This window comes from Pyrus communis, chromosome 16 (assembly GCF_963583255.1).
Source record: "Pyrus communis chromosome 16, drPyrComm1.1, whole genome shotgun sequence".
In the NCBI taxonomy this organism is placed as follows: Eukaryota; Viridiplantae; Streptophyta; class Magnoliopsida; order Rosales; family Rosaceae; genus Pyrus; species Pyrus communis.
Genome location: NC_084818.1, coordinates 9935785 through 9948116, shown reverse-complemented (window position 1 = coordinate 9948116; position 12332 = coordinate 9935785).

Here is a 12332-nt window from a genome sequence, read left to right as displayed (position 1 = left end):
AGTTTGGTGGAAATGCTTCTCCTGGCAATGATCTCCAAATGTAAATGCATAAACAACACAAGATTTAAGTGGTTCGCCAAATCGACTAATATGGTTTGCTTTTATTGTGTTTCACTATATATACGAGGGACTTACAAATACAATGAAAGATGGCTTAAAGCCCTAAGAACATGTAAAAGAACAATAAGGAGGTAATATGAAAGGGAGAATGGCTTTCTTTTTGGAGTGGTTCTTTTTCTCTTTTTCTCCATGTCTTCCATTTGGTGAGTGCTCATTCCTTTATAGAGATTGCATGACATCTTCATCTCCAAAGAATCTCCACGAGTGTGCCAATATAAAGAAAGCAAGTGTTGTGCCAATCATTAGACATAAAATGTGTTCCAATTGAAACACACCCATTGTTAACCTAATCATCACCATGAAATGTGTTCCAACTTCTTCTTCTTCTTCTTCTTCTTCTTCTTCTTCTTCTTCTCTCTTTTTCTCCATGTCTTCCATTTGGTGAGTGCTCATTCCTTTATAGAGATTGCATGACATCTTCATCTCCAAAGAATCTCCACGAGTGTGCCAATATAAAGAAAGCAAGTGTTGTGCCAATCATTAGACATAAAATGTGTTCCAATTGAAACACACCCATTGTTAACCTAATCATCACCATGAAATGTGTTCCAATAACAAGGCAACAAATGTTGTCCTAATCCTTAGCAATGAAGTGTGGTCCAATAGAAAAACAACAAATGTGAAGCTAATTACGAACTAATGAAGAATATGCAAGATGTTCCTTGCATTAAAGGCCACGTGAAATGTTCTAACCACAATAAGCTGTCATCTTTTTTTTTTTTAGAGTGGTGAATATCATGCAAAGTGGACAAAAGCTCAAAAGCCACGTTCAAGGTCTAAGGGATATGAATCCCACCTCTTCAAATTTTGGAGGGATGAATCATCACCAAACATTTAACTCTTAGATACAAACTTGCCAACTCACCCTTAAGTAGACTTCCACCTTCACATTTAGGGTGGTGAGTAATCACCAAATCATTAACTCCTAATGTTACAAACTCTCAACCTCATCTTTGAAAGAAAATATCAAGACAAAATTACTCATTTAGTCCAACCTTAAACTCTCGGCCCTTTGTGAGGAAAATCAAACCAAACTCATTTAATCTCCCTTCTCCAATTCAAACTAAAAATATCTCTAATTACATATGAACATGAAATAACTATTTTTTGAAATAATTTGTAGCAAAAAAAAAAAAAAAAAAGGATTTTACATTGAAACTATTTTACATATCGAAAATAGGTTATTGCACGTAAAAATAATTACTCACATACATACATATATACATATAAACATTTTAATTTTTTTTTTAAATACGGGGTATTACAGGTCGTTTCAAATATCTTACTTTATTTTAAGTGTACTTGATTGGTAGAAAACAAATAAAAGCATTTGAATTTTGTAGAAGAGAGCCTCCTCTTGCGATCCTTTAGTTCCTTAGCTTTAGGAAAGAGAGTGCTGATAACGTATTATAGGCCTATTTAATTGAACTATTCAAAGGGAATAGAGAGGGAAGGCCGGCGGTAATAAGAGAGAGATTTAATTGTGAGGTGTGTTGTATCACCCTATTGTGCCCTTATTTATAGTAGTAGGATAGGTTAAATCCTTACCCTTTTATGATTACAACTTTAATATGATATTAATTACTAAAGGGAATATTCAAAGATATCCCTAGATACACTAAGATTTACACAATTACATTCCTATTCTAAATATAACTACAACAGTCAAATGATTGTTTTTTTTTTTTTTTTTTTTTGAACAAACAATATTGATGAGTAGATTTTATATTATATATTATTCCCTATTCTTGGTATTTTTTGGTTATTATTTTGGTGAGATTTTGATGCTTTGCTATGTGTTTTTAATGTAGGACATGCGAACTTGTTTTGAGCATAAAGTAATCGAATGGTGGAATTTTTGAGTGATTCCAATTGGAGTGGGTTCGTGAATCTGTCAAGAAGGTTTTCTCAAAATTTCATAATTTTATCCCAAAGCATTTGATCATGGCGAATTAATTTATGCCCAGCATGCAGTGCTGACAGATTGGGCTATAGAGTTTATTTGTAACTTTTGGGCTGGAAGATGAAGGATTTTGACTTGGGCTCTTCTTGGAACTTGAAGTGGAGGTCGTAATCTTTAATTTGAATCATTTTGGGCCTGTTTTGGAGCCCTAAAGGTCCAGAAACGTTGCTATCTCTGTGTTGGGCAGATTTCGTAGTTATAATAGGAATGTAATTACTAGTTATCCTTTTATTATTTTATTTCCTAGTTTTTAGAAAACCTTTTCTATGAGGGTTTTATTTTGTAGTAGTATAAATAAAGATATTTAGCCATTAGGGTTTTAGATAGGGGAGATGAAGGACACGCATTATTTTGGAGAACTTCAGACTTTTTACCTACAAGGTGTTTTTAATCATTTTTCTAGTTAATAAATTTTCCTTAGTTTTTATTATGATTGTTCGTAACTAGTTCATTTGCTAGGGTGAAGCCATGATCCTTAGCATGAATATGTGATTTTATTAATTTTCTTATGAATGGATGTATGCTTGGTTTGAATTATTAATCACTGTGATTAAACTATCTAATTGTCTTAGTGATTCGCCACGATTAGGGTTTTTAGACAAGTAATTTGATGCAATTTCATCACCCTGAAATTGAGGATGGCTTCTTATGATTAGTAATTGTAAGTTCACTTAAGGCGAACATCACGCTGTTAAGGGTTGCATGGTTTTTCAAGGGGTTTTCACAAAACTTAATGAGTCTTGCATGTTTATATTTGATCTGAACATCACAAACGGATTGCATGTTAGATATACGTTTTCGCTTGAACTGTGACATCCCACATTGCCCAGGAGAGTGATCCTTATATGTATATTCCCATCTCTACCTAGCACGAGGCCTTTTGGGAGCTCACTGGCTTTGGGTTCCACGGGAACTCCGAAGTTAAGCGAGAAGGGGCTAGAGCAATCCCATGATGGGTGACCCACTGGGAAGTTGCTCGTGAGTTCCCAAAAACAAAACCGTGAGGGAATGGTAAGCCCAAAGCGGACAATATCGTGCTACGGTGGTGGAGCGGGCCCGGGAAGTGATTCCCCCCGGGCCGGGATGTGACATGAACATCACGAGGAAAATATGTATTAGGAAAACCTAACCTTCAAAGCATGTATGTAGAAATAATTAATTGGTAAAATTGAATAGGATTGTTATGGTGACAGTGGAACCCTAGGCTTTTACAAATTGATTTTCTTTAAATTGTTCTCTAGTTAATTTATTTAATTGTTTTATTTTAAAATTCATTTTTATTATATTAAATTCTAAAATCAACATTTCCCTAACTTTGTTTTAAATAATTAATTAAGAGTTGGTTTTAAACACAAATTATTCACTTAATCTCTGTGGAAAACAACCTTACTTGAGCCGCTATACTACGACAACCTTATTCTCTTGCAAGTACTTTTAAGTGTTTTTATCCTTACTTTTGTAGGTGGTAAAAATCCTATCAAATATTATCTACACTAAGGGGAAGGGGGTGGGTTTAGCCTCACAATGAGCTAGTAATATGATTCAATTAGTTGTTTATGATTTTCTTGATTCTTAATGTAAATTCAATAGAATGTAGATAGAAATTGAAAGACTGATTTTATTATGTGAAAAGCGGAAGCTGATCAAGGATCGAGAGACGCGTCATCAACAATGGTGATTGATACCATGTAAACAAAGAAGAAGAAGATTGAATGTAGAGAATTTAGAGAGAGAAGTCGAGAGAAATTGAAGAGAGAGAGAATAATTTTTCTGATTTCCTTGCTTGATAAGCAAGTTATTACATTATGAGGGTATTTATACAAGAACCTTTTATAGTTGCACATTCTAACAACCATAACTAACTTTCCTAATCTTATTACTAGTGTCACAAGCCTATTCAATACAAGATTATACATTATCTCTATCATCACAAGCGTTTAACATTTACCAGACTCACTCATTTCCCCAGCATTTAGAAACAAATTCATAAATAAAAGAGTTTTTTTTTTTTTTTTTTTTTTTTTTCAATCTGGTTAAGACCAAATGCCAAATTCAAAGTGGTAAGATTATAAAGGAAAAAAAAAAAAAACTTTAGGTGCACAATTTTGTGCTGCAATTAAAGGATTTAGAAAAGAAATGAAAAAAAATCATAAGAGAGAGAGAGAGAGAGAGGGTGAAAAGTATTAAGGACAATTCTCTTGTAAAAGATAAAACCTAGTCTTGCTTAATTCTGTTGCAATCTGTTGATAGTGGTGTGATTAGTTAGGCTAAGTTTGTTGTGGTAGTTAGGATGAGTTGGCAGCATAGGTGTGTGTGCTATGCCATTGTATAAATACCAAGTGTAAGCTTATTATTTGTTATCAATGAAAAGATATTTCCTCAATATGGTATTACCCGCTTTTGTCTCACAACCCGATTCAAAAAACGTTTCCCTCCTTCCTTTCTTCCTTTATTCCTTTTTGAATCTTCATCTTCCTTGCGACGACGATTCTCTGGTGTTTGTCCATCTCTCTGCAATCCCTAGCTCGCATCAATGGTGACCTCTGCTTCTCCCTCATTTGAGTCCGATTCTTAAACTCATTCTCCTTACATCATGAATTCCAGCCCTAATTCCTTAATTTCTTTGATCACAATCTAAAATATTGGATCTTTTGTTCCGATTAAGCTTACTACTAATAATTACCTTACCTGGAATGCTTTGTTCGCTCCGATCTTTCGCTGCTACAACCTCACCAGAATTGTAGATGGAACATTGACTCTTCCGCTAAAATTTCTTCTCGATGCCTTAGGAAATCGCACGGCGAGTCTGAATCCGGAGTTCGTAACTTGTTACGAAAATGACCAAAACATTCTCATCTGACTTAACTTACACTCTCCGAATCTCTGATTCCTTACATAGTTGGTGTAACCTCTGCTCATGAACTTTGGGCAAAATTGGAATAGCGACTTGCGACGGCTTCGCAATCGCATGTTCATGAACTTCTATCTTGTCTTCGCAGTATTACGAAAGGTGATTCCACTACTGCAATCTATCTCTAACAGATTGAAGAGATCGCTGATGCTCTTTCCAGTGCTGGATTTTCGATTGATGATGTTGAACTCATCTTAGTTACTTTTCATGGCCTTTCTCCTACGTAAAATTTTTTTGCGGATACGATTCAATTTCGTCTTGGATCAACTATTATTGATGAACTTCATGGCTTACTTCTCAGCAAGGAGATTCAATTGACAAATAGGAAGAAATCTTCTTATTCTTCCAGTTTCCAGGCTTTTAATTCATTTACTGGTTTACTACCTACACTAGCAATCTCTCCTAATTCTCAAGCATTTGTTACTCAAAATGCTTATTCTTTCAATCCACAACAAGGCCGTGGAAATTTCTCAAACCCTAGAAACAATTAGAACCGTGGCAATTTCTCCAACTATTATGGCAACAACAACAATCAGCGACACAATCAGTGATCCAATCAAAGGTACAATCGTGGTGGATTCAACAATTATGTCAGAAGGCTTACTTGTCAGATTTGTCGACAGATTGATCATGAGGCTTATGACTGTCCACACCGTATAAATCCTACCTATGGTAACAAGAATGGACATTTTGTTATGTGTGATACCACTTTATCTGCACAATCTACTTGGCTGTTGGATTCTGGTGCTAATTCTCATATGACTAACTTCATGGCAAATCAGCAAAATCCAGAACCTTACACTAAACCTGAGTAAGTCTTTATTAGTGATGGCAAATGTTTGCCTATTTTACATTCTGATTCTTCTACTATCTCTACTCCTACTCATAAATTTACTCTTATGAATGTCTTGCATATGCCTCATTTAAATCAAAATTTGCTTTCTGTAAATCAATTTAGCCCTGATAATTGGTGTTCAATTCATCTATATCCTTTTCATTTCATTGTGAAGGATTTTTCTTCGGAGATGATGCTCTTTAGAGGCCATGTGAGAAATGGTTTCTATCATTTCTCTGCTTCTCTTCCTTCTATTGGACATCATTATCTCTATGCTGCATCTACTAAAGCTTCTTCAGAGGTTTCTCATCAAAGATTAGGCCATCATTCTTTCAAGATTTTCAATAAGCTGACTTCTAAGTCATGTATTCCAGTTATGAGTAGTTCTATGAAATCTTTCTGTTCTAGTTGTGCACTAGGCAAAAACTCCAAGTTTTCCTTTGTATCTGTTTCCAGTACAACTTGTAAACCTTTAGAGCTATTACATACAGATGTATAGGGACCTTCACCTATCTCCTCTCTCTATCTGGTTATAGATACTACATAATCTTTGTCGATGATTACACTAGTATTGTTGGTTCTTCCCTTTAAAGTGTAAATTAGAGGTGTTCAAAACCTTTGTTCAGTTCAAATCCATTATTGAAAATATACTGAGTACTCAGATAGCTACTATTCATTATGATTTTGGTGGTGAATCATATAATGTCTGAATTCTTGAAAGACCATAGTATTCAACACCAATTGAGCTGCCCTCACACCCCTGAACAAAATGGGTGTGCTAAGCGCAATCATAGACATTTGGTAAAGACTTTTAGGACTCATTTAGCAGCTTCTGGGGTTCCTCATATGTACTGGGTAGAAGTGTTCTCTACTGCTATATATTTGATCAACAGGATACTTACAATGTCAAAACCATCTCCTTGGGAACGTTTCTTTAAGAAATCACCAAATTACTTACCTCTTAGGATTTTTGGATGTAGTTGTTTTCTCTGGCTAAAACTGTATACCACATCAAAAAGCAAGCCTTGTGTCTTTGTTGGTTATAGCTTAAACCACAAGGGTTATAGGTGTCTTGATCCCCAAACCAACAGAGTTTACATATCTAGGTATGTTATCTTTGATGAACAAGCTTTCCCATTTAAACAACTTGGTTCCTCAATTTCTATCCCTAGCCAACTCCTTACCTATGTTCCCATTTTCATTCCCACTACACTAACCTTTTCCCAAAGTCATTCACCAACTTAATCCCTGTCTTCAAATTCATTGCCTACCACACATTCTAATCCACAACAAGCATCTGTGTTACCCTCTGTGTCTTCCAATCAATCTTTAGACTTACAGGTTAATCCTCCATCATCTTTACAAGCTCCAATTCAATCTTCTAACAGTCATCCCATGCAAACAAGATCAAAATCTGGTATTTCTAAACCCAAAGCTTTCACAGCCACCAAGCATCATATTCCACAACATCTCATTGAGGGTTATGTCCCAACTACTTATCTCCAAGCATCTAAGCATGCTCACTGGAGACAGGCAATGCAAGAAGAGTATAATGCTATTCTCAACAATGGTACATCGTCTTTTGTGCCTTCTTCACCCTCTCAAAATCTTGTAGGCTGCAAGTGGGTGTTTCAAATTAAGAAAAAACTTAATGGGACATTTGATAAGTACAAAGCTTGTTTAGTTGCAAAGGGTTTTCATCAACAAGAAGGGTTAGACTATACAGAGACATTCAGCCCTGTTGCCAAACCAGTTACTATCAGACTTCTACTCACATTGGCAATTAACATGATTGGTTTTTAAACCAATTGGATATTAGCAATGCCTTTCTACATGGCAATCTTTTAGAAAATGTCTTTATGAAACAACTATCTGGTTTTGAAGATATCACAAGGCCTCACCATGTCTGCTAATTGCATAAATCACTATATGGTCTGAAACAAGCTTCCAGAGCTTGGTATGAAAAATTATATGATGCCTTACACTCTCTTGGATTCACAGGCTCTCAGAATGATCACTCTTTGTTCGTAAAAAATGATCCATCACTAGTCTTTGTTTTAGTCTATGTGGATGACATTATTGTGACTGGTCATTCTTACCAAGCTTGTCAAACTATTATCTCTCAGCTCAGTACTCTGTTTCTATCAAAGACCTGGGGCCACTTCATTATTTTCTTGGTCTTGAAGTCAAGAGATCTTCCAAAAGAATGTTCATCTCTTTGACTATGTATAGTCTAGATCTTCTCAAAAAAGCAAAAATGGATGGTGCAAAGCCTTGTTTAACTCCACTTAGTACTTCTAAACTGGATCACTCAAGTTCTCTACTTTTTAATCCTGCTAAATATAGGTCTTTTGTTGGTGGGTTGCAATATCTCACATGGACTAGACCTGACTTGCCTTTTGCAATTAATCTTGTATGTCAATTCATGCATAATCCAAGGGAATCGCACATTCAAGCAGTCAAATGGATTATGCGATGTTTCAAGGGGTTTTTGGATCTTGGACTTCGGTTTTCAAGGTATTTAACTCCACTGAGTATCAATGCTTTCTCAAATGCAGATTGGGCTGGATGTTCACTTGACAGAAAATCAATAAGAGGTTTTTGTGTGTTCTTGGGTAATTCTCTCATCAGTTGAAGTACCGAAAAGCAACCTACAGTGGCTAAATCATCTACCGAAGCAGAGTACAGATCCCTAGCTAACACTGCTGCAAAACTTACGTGGATTTGCAAACCCTTAGTTGATATTGGCTTAACTCTTTACTGCTCTCCCAAGCTCTGGTGTGACAATATTTCAGCAATATCCTTGGTCACAAATCCTATTTTTCATGCCAGAATCAAGCATGTTGAGATAGACTACCATTACATAAGAGAAAAGGTTTTGTCCAAAGCTGTTTCTGTTATATTTGTTTGTTCACAAGATCAAATTGCAGACATTTGTACTAAGTCCTTGTCCAAGCTCAGATTCTTGCAACTCTGAGACAAACTTACACTTCGAGTTCCTCAGTTTAGTTTGAAAGGGAAGACAATTCTCTTGTAAAAGATAAAACTTAGTCTTGATTAATTTTGTTGTAATATGTTGATAGTGGTGTGATTAGTTAGGCTAAGTTTGTTATGGTTGTTAGGATGAGTTGGCAACACAAGTGTGTGTGCTATGCCAATGTATAATTACCAAGTGTAAGCTTATTATTTGTTATCAATGAAAAGATATTTCCTCAATAAAAAGTACATGTTAGGAGTGGGACCAAAAGCTAGAAAAAAAGAAAATGGAAAAATCCAAAGAAGAAACTATTTAAGGTTGCACTCATTATATTCTTCAACTCCAAACTATAATACTATGTTTGGATGAGGAAAATAAACTTGAAATTTTGCCCAAAGTTAAAATTTATAAAATGACATACATTAATTTAGAATTTCTGCGTGGAAAAAAAAATTAGAATTTGGAACCTCCAATTCCCAAGTTTAAATTCCATGTAAATAGGTGTTGTGACGACCCATCCCAAATTAATATATACATTTTCTCCCCGAGTGTTTCAAGTGACGAATATGCCTTCATTGGCTTAGTGACATGGATGTACATATCTAGTTTTAAATTATTTTCTTACCATCATAATTAAATCGTACTTGACGTCATGAGCACGTTGACGCAATTTAGGGTCGAATCAGTTTTCTAACGAAAAAGTTACGACGATTAAAGAACGAGAATGGGTAGAATTATATTTTTGGGTGGATTATATCTATTCTTGTCCACCAATCACCTTAATTCCTACTTTATTGGGTCCAATTAGATTTTGGGTTTGATTTCACTTTTCTTTAGGCCACTTAACATAACTCTCTCTCCCTCTCACACGGTAGCCCAATTAGGGCCATGATATTTTTCTTTTTGGCCAATTCCATACGTACACACACACACATGCGCACACCCACACTAAAACTATACCAAAACTTCACAAATCGACTCTACTGAGGCTGCCATCACACTCTTCTCGACTTCAGAATCCTAACCCTACCCTTAGTTTATAGAATAGACGTTGGAAACGTGAGAAACCAGAGCTCTGGCGAGGAACTGATTTCCTTCGACGTGATTATGGGCGTTTCACATGGTTTTAAGGTTTAAGGAAGCCTCTAATCAACTCCATAGAGACCCTAGAGTAGGTTTAGGGTGGAGTTGACATCGGGATAAGAGCATTCACAGAGTTGCAAACTTAGCCGGAGGTTTCGAAGATTTTTTAGACCACTTTCCGTTGGTTATTGGACCTCTAATAGGTATGGTTGTGTTCTACTCTTCAAGAGCTTCAAATCTGTATAAATTTCAAGGATTTTGGTTGGGAAATGAAGAAGATATTGAACTTTGAAAAATGTCCAAAAACCGACGAACCAAACAGCGGCCAGTGGCATACTCCGACGAGTCACCAGAGAAGATGGAGCATATTCCGTTAACTTTAACAGAATATTCTAACGACGTCAAGTAATTTTAACAAAATATTATACTATTTTAACGAAATGTTTCCTGATGCCTTTCGTCAGCGTGCTTGCGTGTGGCCGTGCTTTGGCTGGCGCGTGAGGGTGCGTGTGACGTCCAAAAATTATTCTAAAAATATAGAGGTGTTCATGATGTTGAGTAGATCACGTTGATATATTCAAACACCTTATTTGAGCAACGTATGAGTAATTCAACCTAAGTTTTGTTTATGTGCTATTGAATTAACATTAAATTAGTTATTTCGCATATAGGTGAGACATATTCCAAGGACGAACGTGGACAAGCGAGGTTAAGGGGCTATGATCCTACTACTTATCAATGAGTGGGCATTTGTTTTCTATATATATATATATATATATATATATGTATGTATGTATGTATTATGGTTTCCAGAACGTCTCTTTTGAAATGATTTATGCTTTGAATGCCATGTCATATATGAATTCTATTTTAAGTATTGCATTGTTATAAAATGAGAGTTATATTGTTTGATGCTGTGGAGGCTTAGGTAAGCTTTAGGTGAGTATTATGTGATTGAATGGGTTGTATTGCATTGGTGTACATATATTTGTTGAGAGCTCATCATGGCTGCACCCCAGTATTAGTGCTCCTGCCCCGAGCTAGGGCCAGGCTTCACATGATCGTTCACCTCCTGCACTACACGCTCACCTTAGATCCAAGTTTGGTGCCAGCCTGTCGTACATACCACAATAGGTGGTTCCGACTCGTAGGTGACCCGCAATTTATCGCATAGCCTTCACGTGATTGTAGCACTTGAGCGTACATATTTATACCTAGCCTATTGTATAGGTTACACTCCGACTCGTGCTAGCCTAGATTGATGAGCTATAGATCCAGTCGTACATGTCAAGTTAGGTGACTCTGACTGGCATACGATTTTATATTGGTTTCACACCTGGCTTACATTTATTATTGCTGAGATATTGACATTGCATACTTCGGTTTAAGTTGCTTCTGGGAATATGTTTTCGTACTATGTAGTATTATTTTCTAGAAACTATACGGGTTTTATAGTGAGGAGTTATTAATTTTAGAAAAGAGAAATTTGTTTTCTAAAGTTTTGTTTTTGCCCACTCACCCTTTTGTTTTGCGCCCCTCCAGGTTTTAGGTAGCTGATCATCCTTGGTGGCTCACGAAGACTTCACGATGGTTCTGACATCTCCATAAATAAGTAGGGACTTTTTTTCTATTATTATCACTTTTGTTGTGCACTTGGCTACGTCACCCTCACGTGACGGCCAACATGCCTCGACTTCGATCAGGGTGTGTCAGTTTGGTATTAGAGCCTAAGTTGGGCAGTCCTGTATTCTTTGCTGAAGTCCTAATCTTTTTTATCTTTGATGTCAGAACCTTACTGCCTCGTAGAGACCCACGTACTTCTTCTGAATCTAATTTTCCAGATATTGGACAACTTGGTGAAGTTATTGCTAATGATATTCAGTCCTCACTTCGTCATTCCCAGAGGATTATAAGAATTATACGATATATATAAGATCCATCTGTATAGATATCATCTACATCCAGAAAGCCGTATGCTTTGGAAGAAGTTTTACAGTTTGGGAAGAGGTTTTGATTGATAAAAAAGAAGACCCCCTTGGAAACTGTATATAATTTGAAGCTAAATGATTTCTTTGGCAATGAGGGGCTCGAGGGAGCTAAGTGTTGACCCGAACATATTGAGAAAACCTTTCGGGTGATGCAGCGATATGGAAATATTTTAGAGGACATATGGGTTGAGATAGCCACGTGGTTCTTGTGTATGGAGGCTGCATCATGGTGGAGACAGGAATCTTTTCAGTTGTCAGTGGAAGATGCCACAAATTGGGGGATTTTTAAGCATCTATTTCAGAAGAGATTTATACCTCTAGAGTATTTGGATTATAAGAGGGGAAAATTCTAGCATTTGAAGCAAAGGAAAATGTCAGCTATTGAGTATCATCAAAAGTTCACTGATTTGTCTTGATATTGTTCAGAGATTGCTGTAAATCCTGATAATATGCTC